The sequence below is a fragment of the Anguilla anguilla genome, chromosome 14 (assembly GCF_013347855.1).
Source record: "Anguilla anguilla isolate fAngAng1 chromosome 14, fAngAng1.pri, whole genome shotgun sequence".
Taxonomy (NCBI): Eukaryota; Metazoa; Chordata; class Actinopteri; order Anguilliformes; family Anguillidae; genus Anguilla; species Anguilla anguilla.
The window spans coordinates 12,469,234-12,495,714 of NC_049214.1; the positions used below are offsets into that span (position 1 = coordinate 12,469,234).

The following is a 26,481-nucleotide window of genomic DNA, read 5'->3' on the forward strand; positions in this document are numbered from 1 at the left end:
TTCTAATAATTTTCAACAGTCATGAGAGAGGTGACAAAAGTTCACTTTTATTTCAGTATCCGGAGTCTGAAGCACATTTTTGGCTTTTAAAGAGGGACATTTGTAATTTTGTCAGGGCACTTTCCATTTCCATGAATTTGCATAACCACGATAGTCTAATGGAGGGTTCAGAGAGCCTGCTGCAGACGGTCAACTGCACGATCATTCCTTTCATTAGAACATCCATTTTAAGAAAAGAAGAAATAAGGAATTAAGAGTAGCTAACTCGTCTCCTTAAAATGAATCCTGGCTGGTTTCAACCAAAGTATCCTTTTGGAGACCATGATTTAAATCTGACTCTGTGGTGATTCCAAGAATTAACATAGGTGAAGTGGTTTTATGAAGTTCCTGTAATTCACTGGTTCTTACTCTCACATTCAGAGCAGTTGGTGCTTCAACACCAATTGACAAGATGACCCTTTTCACTGCAAATCCACTAATATGAAGAACTGCACCGACTGAAATTGTGATCTTATTATTGCGGTCAGTGTAGGTCTATAAAATGCTTTGACTGAGAAATATTCTCCTCCAGTTCTGGCCTCTGAGGCTTTTTGCCTCTCATAATCACCTTATGTGTATAGTACTTTCACAAAAGATCAAGACATGGAAATATATTTTACGAAATGACAGGGAAGTGAAAACACATTGAAAAAAGTAATATTACAAAGAATGAAACTACTGCAGATACATTCAGCTGCAAATGAATAAGTTGGTTGATAAATGAATAAGCATAATGTATTGACTGTATTGCTCACTAAAACTGGTTTAAAGCAGATAAAACTAATGGCTTTGAAGAATGGGCATCATCTGAATGGTGAAGACAGCTGCGCAGTCCCCCTTTAAAGTAATTTCCTCTGCGCAGCTCTGTAGACATTCAGGCAGGTCAATGGGAGCCATTTTCTTTTGCTGGAAAGGCATCCAGGGAAGAAGAAGATCGAAGAAAGAGACCTCGGTCGGGACAAAGTTCAAGAGCCGGTCAACCTCTATGTGGGCATTGATCTGGATGACCTCCCTTTGACCTTCCCCCTCCCACGCATATTATCGCTGCTCCTTTGTGGCCACATTAAGCAAGCGTCCATTAATTTGTATTTAGGGAGGAAATTAAACAGCCATCTGAGAAGTTTATGTGTGGTCATAAAACGGTCTGGGAACAGTCTGTGGGGTCTTTGTGGGTGACATTTTCACAGGTTGTTTACCAGCACAGGCCAGACTGACATTGACATTGGGGAGGAAACAGAGGAGGGTCCAAGAGTTTCCTTTAAATGACTTGCGTATGGCGGGGACCCGGGGAGTGGTTTTGGGGTGTTTGAATGAGCATTCATACTGGCTTGTGAGGCATGTGATGGAGGCTTTCCAAGTTCAAGTATAAAAAACTTAATCAGCTGACTCTTTTCTTTTTTTGCTACTTTGGAGCTCGAGATTTGTTTTTAAATACACCTTTGCATTTATTTAACTTAATTTTAGCCCAGTACATTTTAGATGTTGCTATTATAAATATAATTGTAAAAAAACATAACTGACTATTATTAACAGTTATTAACATAATTATTGTGAACAAACTCCAAACAAAGCACAGAACCCCAAGAAATGAGGGGACAAAAAATGTATTGATCACGTTTGCTGAATTAAATACTGTGAATATTTTTTAATGATGTGAAGGCCTTGAAGGACTCTGAGAAGGAACATTTGCCATCATTGGGTAGAAGGGTGAAAATCTACCTTGTGGGAAAATTAGGGGAAAATTAATGATTGCTTTAGAACAATTCATTGTGGACAAGTTGAACTGTCGTACTTTTTAGTTTTGGCCTTTACCAGAGGAGGGTTAATCTCATACCAGAATGCCTTAGGAAACCAGTGTAACATTTATATCTGAAGATTTTAGACAGTGTGAGAAAGTAATTATATTAGCCAGCTAAGGCCATGCAATACTGATTGACTGTCCTTTTTTTTAGATATGCATGAGACTCTGAGATTAAAGGCCATTGTTGGTTTCTGATGATAAAGTTAATCCCAATTACAAGCTGACGACAGACGGTGTCTGTGTGTAATCCTTAGTTATCGCTAGTTGTAGTGGTAGTTTTATAGCCATGTTCAATGCATATTCTGTAAATCGCTTTCGCTGTAAAGGCCTCTGGTAAAGCACTGAATTGCAATTTTAAATGGTAAGGTTTATATATTTTTTTGCAGCTGTTCACATGCAAACATCAGTTCAACATGGTGTTAAAAAATATTTGCATTTTACACATCCGAAAGAAACGTTACAGGCACTGTATCAGTTTTCCTAATGTCAAAAATAGGAACAACAAAAATATTTCTATTTCTTGTGAATTGTCTCACCACTCCCTGTACAAAGTGCAGTGGCACTGTACGTTTGTATTAATGAAGACTTGCACCATTGCCATGGCATATCACTGAAATCCATTTTCTTTGGATATGAACTTGAGCTGTTCCTGTGTCTTATCATTTAGATTAGCTTTATTTATTGAATATCTGCAGTCTGATACCAGTCCTGACAGACATGCTGCAGTCGGGTCAGACCGTGATCAAGTGAAATGAAGGTAAACACTGCACCATATCCAGTCGGAATCACCATCACTGTGTCAATGTAAGGAAAGGCTACGTTTCACTCTGCTCTTTTTTAGACAAAAGAAAACAGGTTTCCATGGACAACAACAAAGTTATCTAGGAAGTTTGAGGAGAGAGGTTTTACCAGTTTTTGATTATGGCCAGCAGTGAATACACAATAAAACCCGCTGCACCATTAACTGACACCTTTTATACATACCATTTTGGTTCATAAAAGCCGCAAAACAGGAAAACTGACAACACCAGAATGAAACAATGACAGGAGAAGATCCAGCATGCTCAGTCTTCAAAACACAGCTACCATTTACATTTCCTCAATCATAAAGGTATGCACACTGCAAATTGACACTAACTTGTCAGATCCATTTTGTTGACATTTCATTCTTTATTTCTTTAAGCTGGGTTGTGGATTTCCAATAATTAAAATAAGATCATTCCATCCTATATTTCAGGATATTTTAGGAATTTAGGATAATGCTATTCACAAAAGCATAACCATAGATAAATTACACCAAAGCTTGAAGTTTGAGAAAGAGTAGTATTGTCTCAAATATGCAATTTTTCAGCTATAGCAAAATCAACTAATAATGGTTTACATTATAATCAAAATTAAACTATAATCTGGAGTAAATTTCAAACTGGTACTAACAGGCTTTAGCATTTTTTTTCAATTATTCAGGAACTGTAAATTTGCAAAGGTACTGCTTTTTTAAAAAAAACGGTGTGGATGACAGGTCTGGTTTCGTTGTGATCTACAATGTTCCAGACAGCGGCAGCGGGTTAGCGTCTGTGAGCGTACCCCTTTTTTTTCAGAGCGGACCTCTTCTCCTCCACTGCGGAAAAAAGGAAAGGGAAATCTCTTTCCTTGTCATTTTCCAGTGCTACGGGCTGCGTTCCTTTCCTTCAGATCAACAAAGCCCCAGTCGCTGGCTTTATACTACAAGGTGCAATAGTGTGAAAACCTGTCAGACACCTAAGAGATGAATGCATAGAAAAGGAGTCTGACCTCATTATATGTGAAAATAACACTTTGTGTTTAGTGTGTAGACAGCATAAAGAACGCACTGACACAAGACCATGTTTTATTTATGTATTTGTTGATTTTTATTTATTATTAAATGGCTCACAATGTGTCATGCTTTTTGAAATGACAGCTGCGCTGTTCATGCTGCACAATGCAAATATAGCTTTAGTTTTTCATCAGATTGATATCAGGATATTCATCAGGAGCTAATCAGGGTAATGTCAATTTATTCTAAGTTACATGGCGTTTCAGCTGAAATGCAAATGAAACGAAAGAGAAACATTTAGAAGCAGTGCGGGAAGGAAGATAGTTTTGTTTACTGTTTGATTGTACTATTCTATGTATGTTTGCCTGTCTTCATTTAAAATTTAGTTCTGTATGTCAAGAAATGTATGTCTGATTCTGACGTAATAATGCACATATCAGAGAGTAATTATGTCAATGTTCCACTAACAGAAATACATTTAATTTGTGACTTGCCTCCTTTCTAATTTTACTGGAAGATTTTTAATACAAATCAATAAACCAGCCACTCTGTCAGCAGAGGGAGTGCATCACTATCAATATAATGACACAATTCTTGAGATGCATTAATGTGAAGTACTTCTCTAAATGATAGAAAATTAACATTTGGATGAAAACTGAAAATCGAATGACTGTACTGCAGACATTCTACATTTCTATCTCACTATGAATGCGGCACTGAGGCAATGTAGGTAATTACATCTTAAAAAGTAGATTTTTAGACATGCACATGCTCATGTCTCACGCTAAGGATGAGGAAGCCTCTCGTCAGTGCGCCCCTAGATCTGTGTTCATCAGTCCGACACAGCCAGTGACATCAGCAGTGTGCTTTCTACAGAATTACCCCATTTCTTCTTTTTGCATGCCTTTCCCAAACACAGCCATCACTTTCTTTCTCTCTCTCTCTCTCTCATTCTCTTTCTCTCTCTCTCCTTCTCTCAAACACACACACACACACACACACACACACCCATGCAGCACGTCTCCCACAAACACTTTGTCTATGGCCCCTCAGACCCGATCGTGTGCTCCGAACTCTTTAGAAAAGCGCCGAGCCGGAAAATGACCCCATGCTGTCCCAGTTAGCTCAGCCGCCCCTTGTTATCGGCGTTTCCAAGCGACCCATTCATTGAGTTATTTTACATACCGGGCAGACGTCCCGCTACTGAGCCCGCAACCGCACTAACTTAAAGGGCCAAACGTTAATGGGGGCTCCCTGTGCGGGACAATGGGCTTGTGGTACGTGGGAAAAAATCGTCAGACAGCTCCCTGACACCAGCCGGGAGCCCCCTGACCTGAGAGGTCGTCCCGCGAGGCCTCTTTATTTAAACAGGGGCCGTAAAAACAAAGCTTGTCCCGTGTTACTATATTCATAACCCGGGAGAAGCTGTGGGACTGCTGCCGGCCTCATTCGCATGCCCAGGGACACCTCTGCGTGCGAGACACCGGGGCAGACCACACAGCTCACCGTCCTGTGGCCTGAGCGCAGAGCACAAGCCTCAGTGCATGACGGGAGCTTATATGCGCTAGTGAAAATCAGGGTAAAATGGTTCTTTGTAAAACAAAAGGGGGGGAGGGGGGGAGAACATCCGCCATACAAAATTACATTTCATAAAATGTAAAAAATAAATAAACAAAAACGCAGCCTTTAATCAAAAGGCAAAAAATAAAAAAAATCTAAACAATCTCTGGATTTTCCATGGCAAGGAAATAAAAGGTTCTTTTGAGATGAAAGACTCAGTGGAGTAAAAGTAGTGAATGTTTATTTTTAATGTTGACTATGTATTTTTACTCAAACAAGGGAAAAGAGAGGTAGAATCCATGCATTTGTTGGAATTGCTGTTAAGACAAGCCCTTCCCCTCTCATCTGGGCGTCTGACGCAAATAAAAATGATGAACTCAGTGCAGCAATCTACAGAGCACACAGTCACTTGGGCATAAATAGAGAAAGCTTTTAAAGTCTGGATTGGATCCCAAACGAGGGGTGTGGGGGAGGGCCCAGAGCACAAAAGCCAAATGTTTGCTGTTTGATTTTGCTGTAAACAGTCCTGGTCACTCACCTCCTGACCTGAGGGAGTTTACCGACAATGCGCCTATCCCCAGCCCATATGGAAAACATGCAGGTCAAGGGCTGTCTGGTCAGATGTTTCAATTTGGGGACACCAAGGGAGGGAGGGGAGGACGAACAAGAAAGTGACCGCAGCATAGAATGTCTGCCCAATTTTAAAGCAAGTGCGGAAGTCACTTCTGGGGTGACCTCTGATCTTTTGGTCTCAGGGGTCACACTAGTCCCTTGTGGTCTTGCACAGTGGCTGTTTTGTGTTGTATCATATAGAATGGTTGTTCATTTGTCGTGTTGTCAAGGGTACTTTGCTGGAGGGCATAGGTTAAACCATCACTATCAATTTACAACAGTCCTATGAAACACTACAGACAAATAAGTAATGTTAATTTAACGCATTTACCATATTTTATTGTAACAGACACAGTAAAATATGTTTTTTATGTATAAAATGTACATTATAGATACCATGAGGCTAACTATAGACTTATAGTGTAAACCATATCCTGTTTAAAATAACATAGCCATTACTAATTTTTTATACTGATGACAGATGCTTTACTTTCGGTGTTTAATTCTGCTCTCTTTTGCTGGAATGCATGAGTGATAATTTCTGAATAATCCATATCACATAAATTCAGAATTACAAGAAAATATGCCAGGGAAATATTTTCTGACTTGTCACGCACCTTGTCAAACATCGAAACCAAAGGCCTCAGCTACGTTTAGCTGAAGGCAGTTACCAACTGAATCTTGAGAGCTGTGCTTTCCCCTAAGCCTTGCGCATTAAATGTTAAGTTGCCTGGTTTAAGTTAAGGACAAAGTACATTTAATTTAATTTGAACAGGCCCTGAAAGGACTGCTGCCTTGACACCACAGCAGAGGAACCAGGGCCTCGCGCTTCCGTTGTTTGGTCACTGGCCGCGTGTGCTGTCCCTTGGGTATCCAGGGGTCAGGCCATTGTGGTAATAGATGTCGGCATAGTTGTTAGCCTCTCTCTCCGCAACAATGGTTTATCTGCTCTGGTCAAGGGCCTTGAACACACAGGCCCCTCCTATCTGTGACCCGATCTGGACACGAGCGCAAGCTGGTCAGAGGGGGAGGGACGGACATGGGGAAAACGTGGCTCTGATTGGTAGTTGCTCTCTAAATTGCATCTGCATCTGTGGTGATCAGCATACAGCACCATTTTGGTGATGATGGCAGTACGGTGCTACACGTAAATATTTCAAATCTTTTAGCGTTATTGTGAAAATGAGTTGGACACAATATTCCTGTGCATTTCCTTTGAAGGGACTGAAAAAAACTGAAGGTTGTCTATAAACTAAATGTATCTATAGCAGGGTTTTAGCCACATGACAATTTGTAACATCATTAAACAAAGTGTTGTTTTATGGTACTCTGTACATATTCATTCTTACGCATGCATACATTATTATTATTATTATTATTATGGTGTAAAATCTAACTGACATTGTGAGTTATTGACCCTGACCTGTCTCGGACCCCGTGAGCGGAAGGTCAAGCACTTGATCTGTTCTGGCAGTCCCAGGACAGCGAGAGGGGCAAGGGCCCAGAGAGGCTTGTGAAAAGCACTTGTGGGACGAGCTGATCCGAGGGGAGGTTGTTGGTTTTGGCTGGTGGTCAGAGGGAGGGGACAGCTGGCAGGGCTGCGGGCTCATTCAGACCAGCTGGATTGCAAGGTGGTCAAGACGCTCCTCTGGGGCCCTTTGGCGGTCCGGCGGCCCCGAGGGGCTCCGGGGTTAAACGGCTGGTGTCACGGGGGTCGTGACCCACAAGGGAAAATGGACCCCTCGTCTGTGGATAAGTCAAACAGCTCAATGGCGCTAAGCACTCATCAAACACACATTGTCCGCGCTTAATGTGAGCTACGCAGAATTCAATGAGAGCAAGGCATGGCTGAGGCCATTCACTTGGCCCAACCTTTCGATAATGATCATGGAAAAATGTATTAAAGAAAACTAATATAACCAAGCTGGGGTCCTAAATATTAATTGTTTTAGATCCATTCACAAGACAAAAATTTTAATGTATTTCCTCTGTTCTTTCTATTTTGCATTCACACAAATGAACTGGCACTTGTACCTTGTAATTTGTAACTTCATGTGTGTCATCACATGCACATCACATTTAGCACTGTAGAGGATTAATGGAAACAAACCAGGGAGAGATGCGGGGAGAGTTCAGATCCTTACTTTGGAAAACACAATATAAATTAATATATGATATCTCAAGTATATAGTTACCGAGATGCATACTTCACACATGAGCATTAACCTTTATGTGAATATTACAGTGCATCGAAATACATTTAGTTGTGATCAATGCTAACGTTATTGTGCTTATCAGGGGACGCACCACCCATGTTCTCTATTGGTTCTCGATGGTTGATGTCAGAGATTTTTGTCCCTCTTGGATGGAACGCGTAACATCCAGGGTGCGACGGTCACCCTGTCCTACGGAATCTTTGCCCCCAGCCGCAGCTGACGGCCAGTGCCCTGCCCAGCCCCCCCATCCCCCTGGAAAAACTTAGAAAAGATTTGCCCCCCTCCCACACCGCTTCTCTGTCCCCCCTGAGGTAAGTTCTGGTCCCGTCCCGCGGGCGTCCCGGGACAGGTAGGCGTCAGGGGCCGCCTCCCTGCAGGTGCGCCCGAGTTTGAGCTGAGGACACGCCCACCCGCGGCTCGCTTTCATCACAATCCAGCCCAGCAGCGTGGGGTGGCCTAGAAAAAGGGATTATTTCGCAGGGAGCAGGAATGAGAGGGACCGGCCCGGTGCCATACAGCGAAAGGGAGGGTGGGGGCGCTTTGTGCTTTCCAAATGGATGGGAAATGATTCCGAGGGATTTGCCAGCAATTATACGGTCCGGGCTAATCAATTCATTCCATTCAGCGTCCGGGGTAAGTCGATCCCCCTTCACAAAGACGCTGGCCTTAGGGGTGTACCTGAGAAAGCAGCGGGCTAGTGTAAATAGCATGGGCCAACAGTCCCTCCGCAGAAGGGCCCAGAAGAATATGGGTCTGCTGTGAACTTATTAGGGGGCAGATTAGCCCGAGTGGATTGGGGAGCGCTCCACCCGCCTGGCTGCGAGGCTGGCAGACAGCGCCTGTCTGGACGTTTCGCTCCACCTGTGCACCAGCCGCTCGCTCCCGCTCTCTCACTGCACGTGTCTCATCGGTATCTATTATACACATATATAATCTCTAGCTGCTTAGTCAGCAGTATAGTGTAGCAAAAATATTCTGGAGCAACCTGTTGGTCAGTTCTAACCTTCAAAGTCTGCTCTCGGAAAACTTAACGACTCCTGTTTATATTTTTAAAAAAACACTAGTTTTGTAACCAGTCACTGACTGACATCTGCATTGACAGTGCATCTGAGACTGGGCTGGGCTTTTATTGGTTCTGAGGTATGGCAGCCATGCATGCGCACACCATACTCTGGAGGTCGAACACTGTTATTCAAGGGGAAAGCTGGATGGATTGGTGGGAAACAGCCCAATGGTGCAGACCTTTTTTAATGCAGAGCTTGGTGGGCAAAACACATTATGCCATATAGTAAAGGACTGGACCTAAGCCAAAGTAAATGGTCTGTCTGGGAAGAGAAAAGAGCACTAGGCTGACTCGTGCTTAGAGTGGAGTGGGGTGGGTCATTGGCCATTTTCATGAGGAGATTGGAGAAGGTGTCGGTGGTGGGGCCTCTTTAAACTTAGCTTTGATCTGAAAAGTGAGTGACAGGTGATCTTCGGTATGCTTGTGCTGTACACCAGGAGCCTGGCAGGTTCCTGAAAGCCAAGCACCGCGCTGGCTCACCTGATATCAGAGAAGCTGAATTAGGGGGGACACCATGGTCTAAAGCTCCTACTGGTGCCCAGCCACAGCCCCTCCTGGACCAGCAGACCGTCAGGCCGTGGGTCAGCATCATGTTTGGACAGGGTGTTCTTCCCTTCCTGTGTAATCCCTTTTCCAACAGGACAGGCACAAAGCCAGGGGAGGCCTCAAGCTGGGGTCCCCCTTCCAGATTAGAGACGCAGCGGGACTCATGAGAGAGGAAGGCCAGCACGGGATCACAGGACTGCTACTGCTACTAAGAGTACAACTAGCTACAACCACAACTAAAGAAGTATGTAGTTGTTGCACTGTAGTTCTAAATCCAGACAGTTCCAGCTGGGCGTAGAGTCACCCAAGGTGAAAGGAGAATGCAAAATACCCCTCGCCCCATCGCTCAAGAGCGCCTCCTCTGGCTCACCACGCACCTGCAGTCTGCCTGTGCCAGCTGTGGGGTCCCCCAGAGCTGTAGCCGCTCAGCTCAGCTGCTCGACTGCAGATGGAAAAGCAGCTGTGGCTGGCTGTGCGCCTCTCAGAGCACACACTGGTGTGCATACCCCCACCCCCCCACCCCCATTGCTTTAACATGACACAGCAAAAAAAGCTATTATACAGAATTGTCAAATTTGTGGAGAATATTAAAACGTTGGGGGGAAAAAGTAGAATTTTTTTTTAAAACCCAGTGAGAGACTGTACTAATGGATGACAGACAATCCAACAGCAATGGTAACAACTTGTTTGAGTCAGTCACTCAGAGGCTTAAACAGGCATATTGATTCTACGTTTCAGTTCCTTCCTGTCTTTATTCTTGTCGGCTTTCGTTCCTTCAGCCTTGTGTTCCCTGACACGTTTTCAGCAAAATAAACTCTGAAGGGTAACCATTTGGGGTTTACATTTTTAATCTGATGCGGGAGAAAATTATGCAGGCATTACATCCTGAAATGTTCCTCAGCTGCAGATAAAACAAACACTGATCAATGTGCTCAACACATATAGGGAAAAAAAGAGCATACGATTGTTCATTCACAGGCTTCAGATTTATGCAAATGTCTTATAATGCCCAGGCACCATTTACAGACTTGAATACACTTCCAAAGTGAATCCCTGAATGAGGTGTGTTAATGGCATTCAGCGCTCCGTAGACTTCTGCCTCTAGGCTTACCTGCAGTTTCTGTATTCTCCAGTGAAATGTCTGAATTTACACAGATGTGAGAATGGTATTAAAATAGCATCCTTCATAAAGTGGGCTTGCTTTAGCTTCCAATAAGTGACTAAAGGAATAGACTTGAATGTTGAGGAGTGGCTCAGATTAAAACAGTTTAATGGAAATAATTACTGATGAGCTACCGTGGACAAAAATGGCAAGGGACATTGAGTGGACTGTCGCCAAAATTATACATATCAGCAAGCACAAATTTTTTCCAGATCCTAATTCAAACATTTATTTTAAGTGAATTTTAGACTCGGGTCTATAGACATTTGGGAAAGTGACATTTCTGAGTTGTAATTACCAAAAAAAAAAAAAGTTCACTTGACAATGGCTCCCTGACTGCTAATTTTAGAAGATGAAAGCCATCAGTGACCTTAAATGCGTTTTAGATTATGAGAACGCTAAAGCTTTACCAAAGTGTTGCCAAAATCCAAAGCAGTTAACAACTGACGAGGGAGGCGGCTGCCAGAAACTTGGCTGGAAGCCATTTTGAGCTGCATAATTTTCCTGTAGTTCTGCCAAAGGGTAGGAAATCATGTTACTCAAATTGGGTTAGCCCTCTTTAAAGTCAACAGTCCTTTTAATTTAGAGTGCTGTTATGCTTCATAAAGGCTGCATCCAAGGAAGGTGGCTAAAGGGTGCTCTTTTGGAGGGTCTATGGGTGCCCTAAAAAACAGACCGGTGGCCCCTGGGTCTGCGAGGATGTAATTTCGGAGCGAAGAGGTTGACGCCCCTCGGCTCCCATCCTCGCGGCGTCTCCCCGCCGCCCGTACCTGACCGAGCGCTCTGTTTCTCGCCTCTGCTCAGCGAACACCTGCGCTACCCTGCCACCGTGTTACGGCCGGCTCGAAGGGCCGCAACAAAGAAGGCCAACGTACCTCAAAAAAAAAATCCAGAAACTGATTTAAAATTAAAAAAATATATATTTATAGAAGTCATAAACTGAAACGCAAACTACAACAAACAAAAACCCACAAAGTTCACCAAACAGAAAGATCCCCGCAAAAATCACAAACCACACACCACACCACACACAGCTCCAAAGAAGACCTCAAAGAAAGAATCTCTACACAGAAGACCCCAAAGAAAATCTCCCCTGCCTCATACTACCAGGCTTATATTGGGCCACAGGCAGGTGGAGGCAATCAAGCAATTAAGCAGTTAGGTAATCACCTCCACCTGCACTACCCAGACCAGCAGAGGCAGGGGACGTAACACACAAAGCCAACCGGAAGCCATAATCAGCCACACTGGCAAAGGCCAGGTATGTGGGCATTCTCTCACTATCCACAGCACTAATACGGCTCAGTTTTACAGGGATCTGAATGGACAGACATGCTTATGCAAGGAATGCAGCTGTCTACAGTCAAACCTAGTGCTCCCATCCGTACCTGCCTGGATATGCAGCTGAACTGGAGTGCTTATTAGCCAATACCGCTGGCCAGCAATGCACATTACCATTTTGTGATTAGACGCACAAGTTCAATTTCATCTAACTACTCTAACTGAGCAGAAGCAAAGCATCAATGAAGCAAATACTACACACAGAAAAGCAATCAAATGATTTATATTTAGGCATGCAAAACCACCACCTTAAGCGCTATTGTCCACATTGCATAATCATTTTTTTTTTTAAAACCCAGTGATACTGTATTTTCATTTGCAAGAGACCTCAGGTAAACCTAAATAAAAAGTAATGAATAAAAAAAGAAAGGGATAGGCACATGCACTCTCAGACATGCGAACACTCCCTGACAAAAGATGCATAATCCTAGACCCTGAGCCACAAGGATGCTTGAATGTGCATTGCTTACCATAAGAGGCCTGGGGTTTCTCTTGGACATATTGCATTTTGTAAAAATAGATTTTGATTTCATTGTTTGTCCTAGGCAGCAGGTGATAGTGGTTGATGGATTATTAAAATGTATGTTACATTTAAATTGATCAATTTAAAAATAGGTAATAATAATAATAATAATAATAACAATAATAATAATAATAATAATAATAATAATAACAATAATAATAATTATTATTATTATTAATAATAATAATAATAATAATAATAATAATCATCATCATCATATTTTTTGCAAATCATAATATTAAAGAAGTACAGAGCAATATAAAGCTAAAAATGTTCCCCCACAATGGCAAAGTAATGGATGTATTTAATTGAATCCAAGTTTGATCAACTGTGAGGGATTTATTGTTGGATTATGAATCACCCCTTTCAATCATAACTAATTCATGTGCTTTATGGGAAAATAAAAGGAATTACTTTTAAAATGCTGAAAGCAAAATTTAAAAACACAGTTTCACAAAAAGCACCCTTTTTTCACCACAGGATGATTCTGCCAATATTAAGCCAGGGCCATATACAAGACTATGCTGCCACTTAACCACACCAAGGCTATTGTTACTTATTCAATTAATATTACTTTCAGCAATGGGGAAAGATATATAATTATTCATCAAACAAAAAGGCATAGCCCAAGAGCGCAACCTCCCCGTGGCGCAGGGCGAGACGGTAAAGAGGTTCACTGTTTCTTTCCCTGCAGGTACCCAGGGTGGCACCGCGCCGCACGTACCCGCCATGCCATCCTGTAATGATGATATCATTTCCTTAAACGTGCCTCGGCGATGCCCGCGGGCACTCCCCAGCCACGCGGGGCTGTCAGCTGGAGAAGGCTCTTTCTCTCCGCCTTTCACTTCCTCCCAGCGTTCTTTTCTTTCCTGTGTTCGTTCAGTGCTTCAGCATTCTTTTTTTTTGTGTTTCCTTTCTTTCCCCCTGTGCTCCATTTCCAGAAAAATACAAAACAACAGAATTGGGTAAAAGCATGAAATGCATACAGTATGGACACATTTCCCCCTCACAACCCTGTGTATTATGGATTCAGTTGTATGTGATCATGTTGTAAATAAAATAAAGCTCTTTTTTCTGAGTTAAATTCTTTAGGATTCTTTGGTATCCACCTTCAAGGAGGCATAGATCTGAGGGTAAAAGCTCTTTCAGCTGAGCAAATGTACATGCTACAGTGCTTTGTTCTCTGAATACAAGCAAGTATTTTTATTGCTTGTTTTTATGTCTTTTAAAACGTGTTTTAGTAACCGCCAAACATGCTCTTATGAGTGAGCATCGGAGATATCTTTATATTTCTCTGTTCAGAGTACAATTTGCTGTCCATGAAACTGAATGCCGCCTAAACTCTTATCTCAATACAATTATTTTCACTATTGAAAGGGATTACAGTAGGGAGTGTACGCTGTTCTCCCTGAAACATTCACCGATCACAATACATGAAATAGCCTATTTGAGAAATATTTGGTTAGTGATAATTGTGATACAATTTAAAAAACAAACCAAACATATTTTTTATTACAAATAATCCCGGTTACTACTTTGTTTGTGAAACACAATTGCAATGCAAATGTCATGGAGAATAGAACATCTTAGACCACTGCCAGAACAAACACCATGACAGGTAAAATCAGCCTTCATCAATACTGCTGTTCTCCAGAGGCCATGACACATAAAATGATCAAAGATAATACATTTGAAGAAAAATACAAAAATATATTCAAAAACAATTTGAATGATTACAATGTAAAATACAGAGAATGAACCATAATTATGAACCCTATTTCATTTAAGGCATTCTCCAAAAATAAATATAATGTGTGTAATAAAAACATGACAAAATTATAAGTAGACCTACATGGTTTTTTTTTGTTTTTGTTTAAATGAGAACTGCACAATATGCCATATTGTACTCATTACTTAATGCTTTCTTTCTGGAATGCCTTAGTCTTATGACTAGAGAGCTTGCCACTGGATACTGCCCTCTGTTGGTTTCATAGTGAAATGGGTGTTCCCTTCTTTAAAGTTAATACATTACACTAGGTAAAATATTTAGGCATTCCTTTAAGCAAAGCACAATGCACATACTCAGAATTTTCCTTGTCTTTAAATGTAAACTATTGTTCATCATATTGTATTAGTCTGGAAACCTGTGTCATGTTTGTGTGGCTCTGTAAAAATACTGTTTTACCACAGAATACACCAAAGTACAACATGACAACATTCAATAGACACAGGCAAAGGGCTACTCAATAAATAAGTGTATTGGAACTTGGATTTTAAGAAGTTGACTGTAAACTTGTAAATTGTTAGCTGTAAATTTGAGTTTGGTATCATCATTGAAAGTGGCTTAAGAACAAAGCTAACGGTTACATTTATTGGAGGTAACACCCATATAAAACATAAATGAAAAATAATAACCCTTGCTTAATCGGTTTTTTGCCAACAGAAATTTGAATGCATTATTTGAAAAAGACAGACAGCAAAGCAAATATCCAACTAATACCAATTATGACATGCACGGTTTTGTTTTTATGAAACTGAGTCATAAACACAGCCCAATAACATCAGGAATGTGTCTTCTATTTAGGATAATTGTAAAGCTAGCTTTCAAGAGCCAGTCAATCTATTTAATTTCGGTCAGATGGTAAATTAGCTTATGCTATTTTTGACAATGTTAGCAGTGTTGGTGCAACATATATGTATACAAACACATAAACATAAAAATAAATGAATGACCCATATAAATGATAATGTAGTTTTCAACAATTTTTTGTGCTGAGTGCCTCTAAAGCTATAAATGTTTGTATAATGCCTAAAGTGTCCTAATCATAATGTGATAATCATAATTATGAGATAAAATATGAGCATATATGACATGTACTTAAGGATATGTCACTTCATGTCACCTGCTAATATACATTGATATGCATAAACTGCATGGCTTAAAAAGTAAGCATTAACCAATATAAAATGATATACATTTTACATTACATGACATGAGCTAATCTACCAATTTTAATATATACACTGCATTTAGAAAATATGTGTGTAGTTTTTATGTTTATACACATACATTTTTCAGCTGCATCTCTTTTTCAATTCACTATAAAAATTGTGCCAACCATTGCTATTTCCTGTTTCAACTTCTGAGAAATTTATAATAGTTGTTTTACACTTTTAAATTTATTTATAAGTTTATTTTTGAATAGTCCCATTTGTATGGATAATTTTGCCCATCACCTCAAAATATGGTGTTAATTAAACTGATATATCACTTTTATTTCATGTCAAGTGTGATCGTACAAATTTAATCTTTATTTAATAATTAAAAAATGCAGACAGATTTAAAAGAAAACAGTTTTCAGTCAGCATATTTCTTTCGAATGGGTAGAACACTGTCCACTGCCTGAATCTTTTTTGATTTAAATTAACTGACATTTAAATCAATGTGGCCAATTAATCCTCCATGGGAAAAATCAACATCATTCCACTAATGAAGCCTGAAATTAAGTCAGGTTCCTGCATTTTTTTCAATCATTCAGTGGCCAAGCACAATACATATACATCTCTCTCTCTCTCTCTCTCTCTCTTACACTCACACACACATGCACACACATACACATACATGTGTACCACACACATTTGCTTAAATTATGCCCCTTAAATTATGCATATGAACACACACACACACACACACACACACACACATACACGCTCACATGCACGCACACACGCACACACACGTGTAGTTATGAGTAACTTTGCTCAAATTATTCCCCTTAAATTATGCATATGAACACACACACATATACACACTCACACGCATGCACACACACACACACACACACACTCACGTGTAGTTATGAGTAACTTTGCTCAAATTAAGCCCCTTAAATTATGCATATGAACATGCACACACACACACATACACACTCACACGCATGCACACACACACACACACACACACTCACGTGTAGTTATGAGTAACTTTGCTCAAATTAAGCCCCTTAAATTATGCATATGAACATGCACACACACACACATACACACTCACAGGCATGCACACACACACGCGCATATGAACACACACACACATGCATGCATGCACACACACACACACACACACACACACACATGCACATACACATACACATACACACACACACACACACACACATGCACATACACATACACACACACACACACGCACACGCACACATGCTTGTAGGCGTGCACAACAGAGCCCCTCTCAGCGTTCGGAGCCCACTCTTGAAAGGACCCGTCCTTTAGATCTGGCGCTTTTGTTAGTTTTAGTTTTGCACCCTCTCGCAAAACTGCGGAGGAAAAGATTTAATCAGGTTTTTAACGTGAGGAGGGAAAAGGGAACAGAGAGGAGAGTGGGGGCTTTGTCAGCGCGTGAAAGGCCAGCCAGGAGGGAAGCCTTTCAGCTCTCTTTACTCTAACCTGCTGGGGCCCATTTGGTCTCTTTCAACCAGAAAGAAAAGGAAAAATGAATAAGCAATATAGGGATAAGGGTCATTTATGCAGGCCTATGGTATAATCAATGGGTGCTTGTAATCTCCATTGTTCTTCACAGGGGTGGTTGTAAGACAATTAAATCTACCTTCCCAAGCATTACAGTTCCGCGGCTAACCTGAGAAAAAAATGTCCGTGGGAAATCCCATGAGGGCAATAAGGGAAGGAGATGCAACTTTTCTGCAAAGCACTGTGTGCGTGAGAAGCCTTCTGGTCTGGAGTCCACACATTAAGTGCTGTGTGAAGAAGACTTTTCCATGCTAAAAATGCAGACACTGTATTATCCTCTCAAAGCTCTATAAAAGTACTAAAAGATTTGTAAAGAGGACATTTATCCAGTCTGTATTATTTTATCATCCTCTGAGTCAATTCATTTCTTTCTTTCATTCAAAGGGCCCCAGACATCGCTGCTGTAACCGTTAAATTAGCAACTGTTCAGAACAGTATGGCTATTGTTTAAATAACTATAATTATTTTTATATGATGGTATCTTGTTCAGACAATGTGATTGTGTACCGGTTGTCTTAATAAAAATTGGTCCTCCGTTATTAGATTTTTTCAAATTTTGTATACATTGTGCTATGAACATTAACCCCCCCCCCCCACCACTACCCCTTCTCTATGCAAAATTATCTATGATTTGCTTTTTAACTATGTTGTTATGTTCCCACATTTTAAAATCTTTGAAAAATCCATATATCTGAAGGCTGTTGTATAGCCTGTTTGAGGAAATCACTGGTTAATCAGTGAATGATTTTCTTTGGGCTTCTATGAAGAATAAATCACTAGCTACACAAAAAACACACTTTGGTTTTGTTTTCAAATGCAGTAACAAACAGTGAGCCTTCACTTTAATGTTAATGAGGCTTGTTTCAGAAGCACATTTCAAAAACAAAACATCCCTCTGTTCAAAAGTACTGTGGTGACATCTACTGGCGATGAGGCACATGGTCTATTACGAAACGCGTTTAAAAAAAAAGGAAGACATAGTTATCACTGCGTTGCTTTTGATTTTCTGAGAAATAGCCTAGGAAAGGTGGCAATAACTTTTTTAAATAAACAATGTCTCACTGAATTACTGAAAAGGGCTGCAAGTTAGTACACAAACAGGGTCCTTCATTGATGTAAAGTTCTGTACGTGTGTCACTCTTTTATTCCAAAATTATTTTTGCCTGCCACATTTATGCATGTCATGATGCACACTATATTTACGCTGCTTGTGATATCAAGCTAAATGAACAGAAATCCTTGTCAACACTTTATTTCTTATTAAACTCTGGTCTGGAATTGCACCCATGCTCTCTGGAAATGTCGCCAGTGAATTACAGTGTCCTCCGTGAAGAATTTTGGAACCTTGCTATTGCTCATGAGTGAAGTCCAAATTCCATTTCCTGTTCCTGAAAATTGAAATTAAGCTGGCTTAATTTCCTTTATGATATTAGAGTGAGTTAAAATACAAGGGTACCATATGTGCATTCATAACAGTGAATTCTTAGACCGTAAAGAGACTGTGAACAACACTGGCACTGCACAACACACACACACACACACACAAGCACACAAAAGTTATGTCTTCATCATAGCAAGGCTGTAATGGTGAAGTAATGAGGCTGATGTAACCGTACATGTGACATGACTTCAGAATGATTTCAGAAAGGATGAATGCAGGTTTGCATAAAACCCACAGCCAGCAGTCGCCTAAAACTAGTATGCAGACTACTTCAAATACGAGTCACCCCTCCCATGCCTTTCTTGTGGTACAATTAAGCACATTGTAAAGCCTGAATGATCAATGACGTTAAAAAAATATTTAAACTCTTTTCTTTAACTTGGAAAAAACACTGGCAGGTGTTGCTGCCACATAGCCTCACATTGTCTCCTTGGGAACGTGTTTGCAGAGTTCCAATTTTCCAGCTGAGGAAGTGGTCACCTAAGGCATTTAATTATCACTGTGTGTGTGTGTGTGCGTGCGTGTGTGTGCGTGCGTGTGTGTGCGGAACGTGATCACATAATCAGTAAAATATTTTGTCAAGTATATTTGCCTTCATATACTTGTATAGAGTTCAAACACATAGATAGCATAGCATTGCTCCATGAAGTAATGTTCATAAAATTAACTGACAAGACTGAAATTGTCTTATAAATAGGAGACTGTAGCATACTGAATAGATGTGGGTCGCTATAATTGTGCATCTGTGGATGTGGCCAGCAGGAAACCCCAACATCACAAGGGATGTGAACAGAGAGAAGATGGCAATCAGAAAACAGAAGAGGTCCTGTCTGAATTCATTGAAGCTCTTTAGAGTTTTCAGTCTGAAGGACTTACATAGGATATTTATACTCTATTTATTGAACTGATAAAATGGACTGCAACTGCTATGCAATTAGAATCCTCTTATCATACCCAATAATGTCCCTGCTGCCTGATTTAGAGAGTTGTAAAAATCTTCAGAATTAAATGACTGACAATTTAAAAAGAGAAAATAGTTATTTTTAATAGTATTATTTTTATCAATATTCTCCATTCATGGGGAACATATTTTTAACATTCTGAGGGATACGCAGCTGTGTTTTTAAATTTTACCAGAGTCTGGCGATTATTGTAGTTTAATGTATTTAGAAATATGCATTTGTCCCATATAGGGCTTGTGGATAATACGTCATATAAATTATATAGCTGTATTTACGGAAAGAGAACAATGGGAAAGAATGCTAACTTGAATTATTTGTATTGCACAGTTCTATTTCGTTAATTCGATCTGATAGATCAAATGTCTGAAAGCAAAATTTTATCATTTGATAAAGATCTATCCTTTTTAAAATCAATACAAAATCAATACTAACTTTGTGGGGAATCAAGTTGGCTATACAAATATGTACATTTAGGTATATATATATATATATATATATATATATATAAACAGTGTGCAGAGCAAAGGTTTCCACCTACGGGCTTCTCATATGCAAATATGCATAAAGTTAATAAATAATGACAGACTGACAGCGCTCACAGTCAACCTGCAGGCTGGTGCCGGTGTGATTTGCGCGATTAACACACGTCCTAACGATGGGGATGTCAGAGATGAATCCTGGGCCTCCTCTCCCGCAGCCGTTGCGGTGGCTCCTCTGTGATCCTCCGTAGTTACCCTCGTCAGCTTTTCCCAGCCGCAGAGCGCTGCCCGTTCGCTTCTTCTAATCTTTTCCACCAAGCGGCATTTTTTTTTCTGCTCTCTATTTTCCTGGTGCGTCTTTGTTCCGCACAGACCGCGTGAGCTTGAGCCGAGTCTTCAGATCACACGGCATCATTAGCTAAGCAACGGAACGTGGGTACCATTTTTGGAGGGGAGGGTAGGTGGTGGGGGGTGGGGCTGTTTTCCCTCTTTGTTTTTCGTTTTGCTTCCTTTCTTAACATTGCTTTGCACAGCAGATGGAAATGAACACGTTGGTTTTTCTTCCTTGTTAAATTATGCGTTTGAACTCGCGGCTGCTGTCGCTTTACCCGTTCACAAAGTTAGCGGAGGTGAGGAATTTGAAATTTTGAAATGGATCATTCCCATGACCATATTTTAGATTCATTAAACTATCTGGTGCATATGGTTGGAATGTGCAATATGTGATATACATGTAAAATATCAAATGTGACATTAGCTATCATGAGTAGCAGTATCTATACTACGTAACATGACCATTTCAAAACAAATCACTGAGTGGCATTTCATGCTAGAAAAGCCTTAGGCCTATGTTTGATTAGATGGGGCTGCCTGTGATGTTCAGAAGCAATTAATTTCAATGATGTATGTGTAGACATAGAAAGCAGAACAGACTGAAATCAGTAGTCCCACATACAAAAGCATATCACTAAGACATCTGTGCCTTTTGAAATAAAAAATGGCAGCTCGTCAACTGGCCTTATACAGTACTGTGCAAAATTCAGAGACAACCCTTTAGTTTATTCAAATCAGCCATTCTGTGCAAATTATTTTTTTGCAATTTCAGACAATAATGCAAAAAACAAAAATTCTATTAAAATAAAATTACAAAAAGCCTCCACCCCCACATATAACATCAAATCTGTCAGTATTTGCCTACTCTTTCTTTTGTGCACCCTACTACCAATTTAAGTCTTCCATCTTTCTGATCAACAAACATGTTGCAGCTGTGTGCTCCCAAAAACGTTGTTACCAAGTGTCAATGTTAGAACTTTTTACTTCAAAAGTAACATTCAAACAAACAACTAGCGAACATACTTTAGCTGCCTTGCAGATTTGTTTGCCATGTACATCTAAAATGGCTAAAGGAGATATTTCTGATGAGATTAAATATAAGATAATTCAAGTCACAGGAAAATAAGAGAGAGAAAAAACAGTTATCTTTGAGAGATTGGGGGAAAGAAATCAAGCTCAACTCTTGTTTCAAGAAATCCACAGGTTTTTCTATCAATCTTTCCATTGTGAGACTCACTGCTGTGGGCCTGCAAGGATATGTAGCTGTCAAAAAGCCACTACTGAAGGAAGGAAATAAACAAAAGAGAAGAACATTTGCACTAGTACACTGAAACAAGATGCCTGAATGGATGTGGAGTAAGGAATTATGGGCCGATGAGTCTAACTAAAGATTTTTGTAAGTAAGAGAAGGCAATATGTACACCACCAAAGCAATGAGAGACTCAGAACCATGTCTGCAACCATAAGCCAAGAATGGAGGAGGATCAGTGTAAGTTTGGGGCTATACAGTAACATCTGGAGTTGGTGATTTGGTTTTGATTGAAGGCATCATGAATGCTGGTAAATAAATAAATAAAAAATATTGGAAGCAAATCCATTCTACAGAAAGACAATGACCCAAGGCACACTGCTAAGATCAAGCTGCTGGTGTTCTCAGAACAAAGGACTGGCCACCCCAGGGTGCAGACCTCAACATCATTGAACGTGTTTGGGATTATCAGGATTGAGAGAAGAAGAAAATATGAACAACCTGTAAAACTGAACTTTGGAAGTGTTTACAAGAAGCATGGAATAATAATGCAACACGATTTCTTTAAAAAACTCCAAGCAAGTCCCAGAAAATAATGGAAGCTGTAATAAAGGCAAAGGATGGACACACTTAATACTGAAAGATTTGATATTGTATATAGTTGTGGGTTTTTTTTAGCAATTCTGTGTTAAATTTTCTGACACCGAAAAATAAGTAACTTGCACTTAATGGCGGTTTTAACAGGAAGGTACTGTAAATAGAAGGGTGGTCTTGGACTTATGCACAGGACTGTAGGTCTAATAGAACAGTTCAACTGTCTGATAACATAGGTGTAGGCCAAAATGATGAGATAGGAGTGATATCACTGTCACTCTTGCTACAATCGATTTTTTAGGAATTATCACTGTTGTTTTGAACATCACCAGTAAAGTAATCGGTAAACAACTCTCTTAAAACACCTCCACTGGCAACGTCACCCAAATTAATCTGAGCTACATTTGCACCGTCTTCCACCATTTTGAAAGTTTGCTTTGTTATGATGCTTCAGGTGAGCTATTGACAGGACAAAGGGGTGTGTCACACAGGCTTTTTATAAAATTGTATTCTTTATTGTTAAACTATAAGGCTGACCAATGGAGAATACATAATGAAGAAGAAAGACTATAGAAAGGCCATGGTTTATTGCCCGAACCCTGAATTTTGGCTATGGCAGACTATCAGCTGCAATTGAGTTATCTTATCTGGAGCTTTCTCTAAAGATGTGACAGCAATTGCCAATGGGTCCAGCTACAGTGCAGGCTGTTATTCCTGTTTAAACATCCAACAGCAAAAGCCAAGCATGGAGACAGACTGCTCAGCTGTACTATCTGTCACATTCTCACATGAGGTTAGTGCAATACCTCCACACTCACAGATGTGTTATTCTTTACTCCCCCACAAGGGTACATACAGCTACCTCCTTCATGTGGCAGGACTTTTCAGGAAGGTGTTGACAGGGCACCGTGATGCAAATGGTAATTCGGAAAACTTTGTGGAGGCTTTCTACAGTGAAGGACTGAAGTCTCACGCAAATAGTTTCATATCTCTCTCTCTCTCTCTCTCTCTCTCTCTCTCCCCTCCTTCTCTACCTCTCATAGGGTTTAATATTGAATCATGGATGATTAATAGCTTTAATTGATGATGTTCACATATGCATTTTGAATGCCATTATCAAATTGAGCTACATGAGTCAAATAAGAAAAAAGTGTTCCACTGGATGCTCTTCTTACAAGAAAAAAATGCAGACTAAAGGTACATCATTTATAATGAAAGAAAGTAATCAAGCCATGTGTTTTATGATTCTACATACACAATTATGACCCTTGGTCCCCACCCCTCCCTCCCTGCATCCTGACTGCTTTTGGAAGAGAGCTTTTCTCCCGCACTTAGTATGCACATCACACAATGTAGGTCTGTGCCCCCCCCCCCCCTTCCTCCTGCAGACACTGAACTGGTCCCTACAGCTGGAGTCTTCTGCTCATGCAAATGAGCAGGGCTCAGAAGGCTGGGTACAGACACAAAGATCAATTAAAAGGGAGCTGATAGCTGTTTAGTGGACAGAAAAGGCGTGGGGAGGGGGCTGAGGGCCGTCCAATGGCTCTTCACCGCCTCAGCTCAGACACATCCGGTCCTGCTTTATCAAGGCATGCCCCCACACCCCCCCTACTCCCCCAACCCCCATTGTTGAAGCCAATATGTCTGGGATGCAGAGATGGCATGGCTCCTTCTGCACTTCATATTCTTTTCCCAATGCAACACAAGCTTAACGCCTCCAACTCATGACACCACCTTTCCCTCCACATACACACACGCACACACACCCACACACACACACACACACACTAGTTATACCCCTCTTACACAAAGCACATGACCTGATTCACAAAGCTGTAGAAGTACCATGTGCTGTAAATGTCTAATTTGCCAACAAAGGCACAACACCATTCGAAGGTTAATGTTCGCCTTATTTGCACAGTTTGCTAACTGGGTTTAGCTACTCTCCAGAAGCAAAAAAATACAGTAATAATCATCTGACTGGCACCACTGGTACACTGGAAATTATAGAGGACCTCCTGAGCCCACTCACAGGCAACATTTGTCCTTGAAAGGCCAATCAACATTATCACAGACTGCATCGGTTTCCAGGGCAACCAGCAACGAGCTCTGTAATTGGACAACAGAACCATGCTATGAAGGGAAATTGGAACTGTAGACGCACGTTAACTGCGTCAATGAATTAGAAAAGAGCAAACACTACGGGTTTAACACGAAAGGGGATCTTTGCACGACTAGAAATACTATAGATTTATTTCAACAAATATATATTTCAATTTAATATCTTTGAATTGTTCATGGATAATGTTATTTGATGAATTAGGCTCACTTCATGAGAAATGTTTCCAGGATTCTTCATACCACTGAAATATTTGTAAAGAACAAATAATCTTAAATGCAAACAAATATTTTGAATATGCTATGTGCACATATACTTTTTAATGTAAATTATCATCTAGTAAACATAATTTGTGTAAACCACCAATGAAAATACATTAGGCAAAACCTAAACATAGTTCTATTTAGTTTGACTGAATATAGAGTTTTGGTGTCTCACATTTTTCCAAAGTCTTGTCCTTAATCTTATGTGTGAATATAATGCGCAATATCTGTGCCTTAAAATACACGCGACACAAATTCCAGCAGAACTGTGGGAAGAGAACTGATGAACTGCAATGTCCCACTCTAAATAAATAAGAGGAATTATCATATTATGGTCAGAGATCATGATCCAATTCCAGTTTATTTCACCGTCTCTGTAATATCACATCATGATGCATCGATCTGTCATCATATCCAGGCTGCACGTGATCGCAGATCAAATGCTGGCATACAGCTCGACAGCAGACCGAGGGTGCCAGACTGCATTGTCCCACGGGCAGGGCTCCACACCACCAAGCCAACAGCATTCCTTCAGTGCGACATGCTTCTCGTCCATGCCCCTCTCCCTCCTGCATTTGATGGTACCGAACACAGCGGGCTTACTGACCAAAAAGAACTGTTTTATGTCACAGATGTGAAGGTTTACCAGGGAATATACCGAGCAGCAATGCCCATGAAAAACACAAGAACCCGAGACTTGTCTGTCTGTCTGTCTGTCCACCCATCAACCCCACCCCGCCCACCCCTCCCCCCCCCATCTTAAAAAAATACATTTTCGACATATATATCACACAAGGATACTCAACCTGGCAGTTGGATGGGCAGAAAGACAAGGCACAAATATTAACATTACACGAGCAGAAATGTGTTATGAATTAAATACAAACAAATGGATAAATGAGGTTATCTGCTAATCCTATTATTGGCTTGAATGTTCCCCTGGCTTCTACATTAGTTCTACAAAAGCCAACCTTTAAGGAGGGCAAATGTGTGATTGACAAGTCCATGCATCCACACTGTTGCTTATAAGACGGAATGCTGTGAATATGAGCTTGTGTGTTCAGGCTTGTAGTGTGCAAGGTTATTTATCTATATTTTGTTTATCAGTCAAACTAATAATAATAATAATAATAATAATAATAATACATAACTGCACAGGAATGTGAATTATGTTCAAAGACAAATATTGAACCAAAGGGGGAGTTTAAATGGAAAAAGGGAGGAGGAGACAAGAAGGGCTGGGAATGATTTATAAATACCTTCTGCATGCAAGAGCAAGCCTTTGTCATATCTATATACCAAAAGTATTATTACTATTATTATTATTATTATTAGTAATAGTACTAGTAGTAGTCATAATAACAGTAATAGTGATAGTAATAGAAATGATAGTAGTAGTAGAAGCAGTATTATACATGTTCAAAATGTTTGTGCATATTCAATCGTGCATATTCCCAATCCGGTGCTATGTGTGCACCTTTTAAATGAATGCAGAAGGCTGGACCAGAGGCAGTGCTGAGGCAGGAATACTGCAACAGCAAGATGGATACATAATGCAAAGCACGAGTGAAGAACGGTGCATATAAGGAAATCATTCTGTCATCAAAGCCACAGTCTGCCAGCATTCACGTACAGTATCTTTCAAATAAAACACAATTTGACCATGACCCCCCCCCCCACACACACACAATGACTAAACGCAGGAGTACCAGACACACACCATTCGGCATTAAAGGAATCTTTAAGGAAAAAGAAGTGAATGAACATGCTGCCCCCTTCCAGGTTAATGCGATTCATGTCTACTGCTTCAAATGCAGAAATGACTTTAGTTTAAAGGTGTA

The 26,481-nt window shown here is 40.4% G+C and overlaps 1 long non-coding RNA gene across 1 annotated transcript in view; it reads right to left on the minus strand.

The window, feature by feature from the left end:
- LOC118213227 overlaps positions 1-26,481 on the minus strand; it is a 37,756-nt gene that overhangs the window by 10,673 nt on the left and 602 nt on the right. The window lies entirely within an intron of this gene.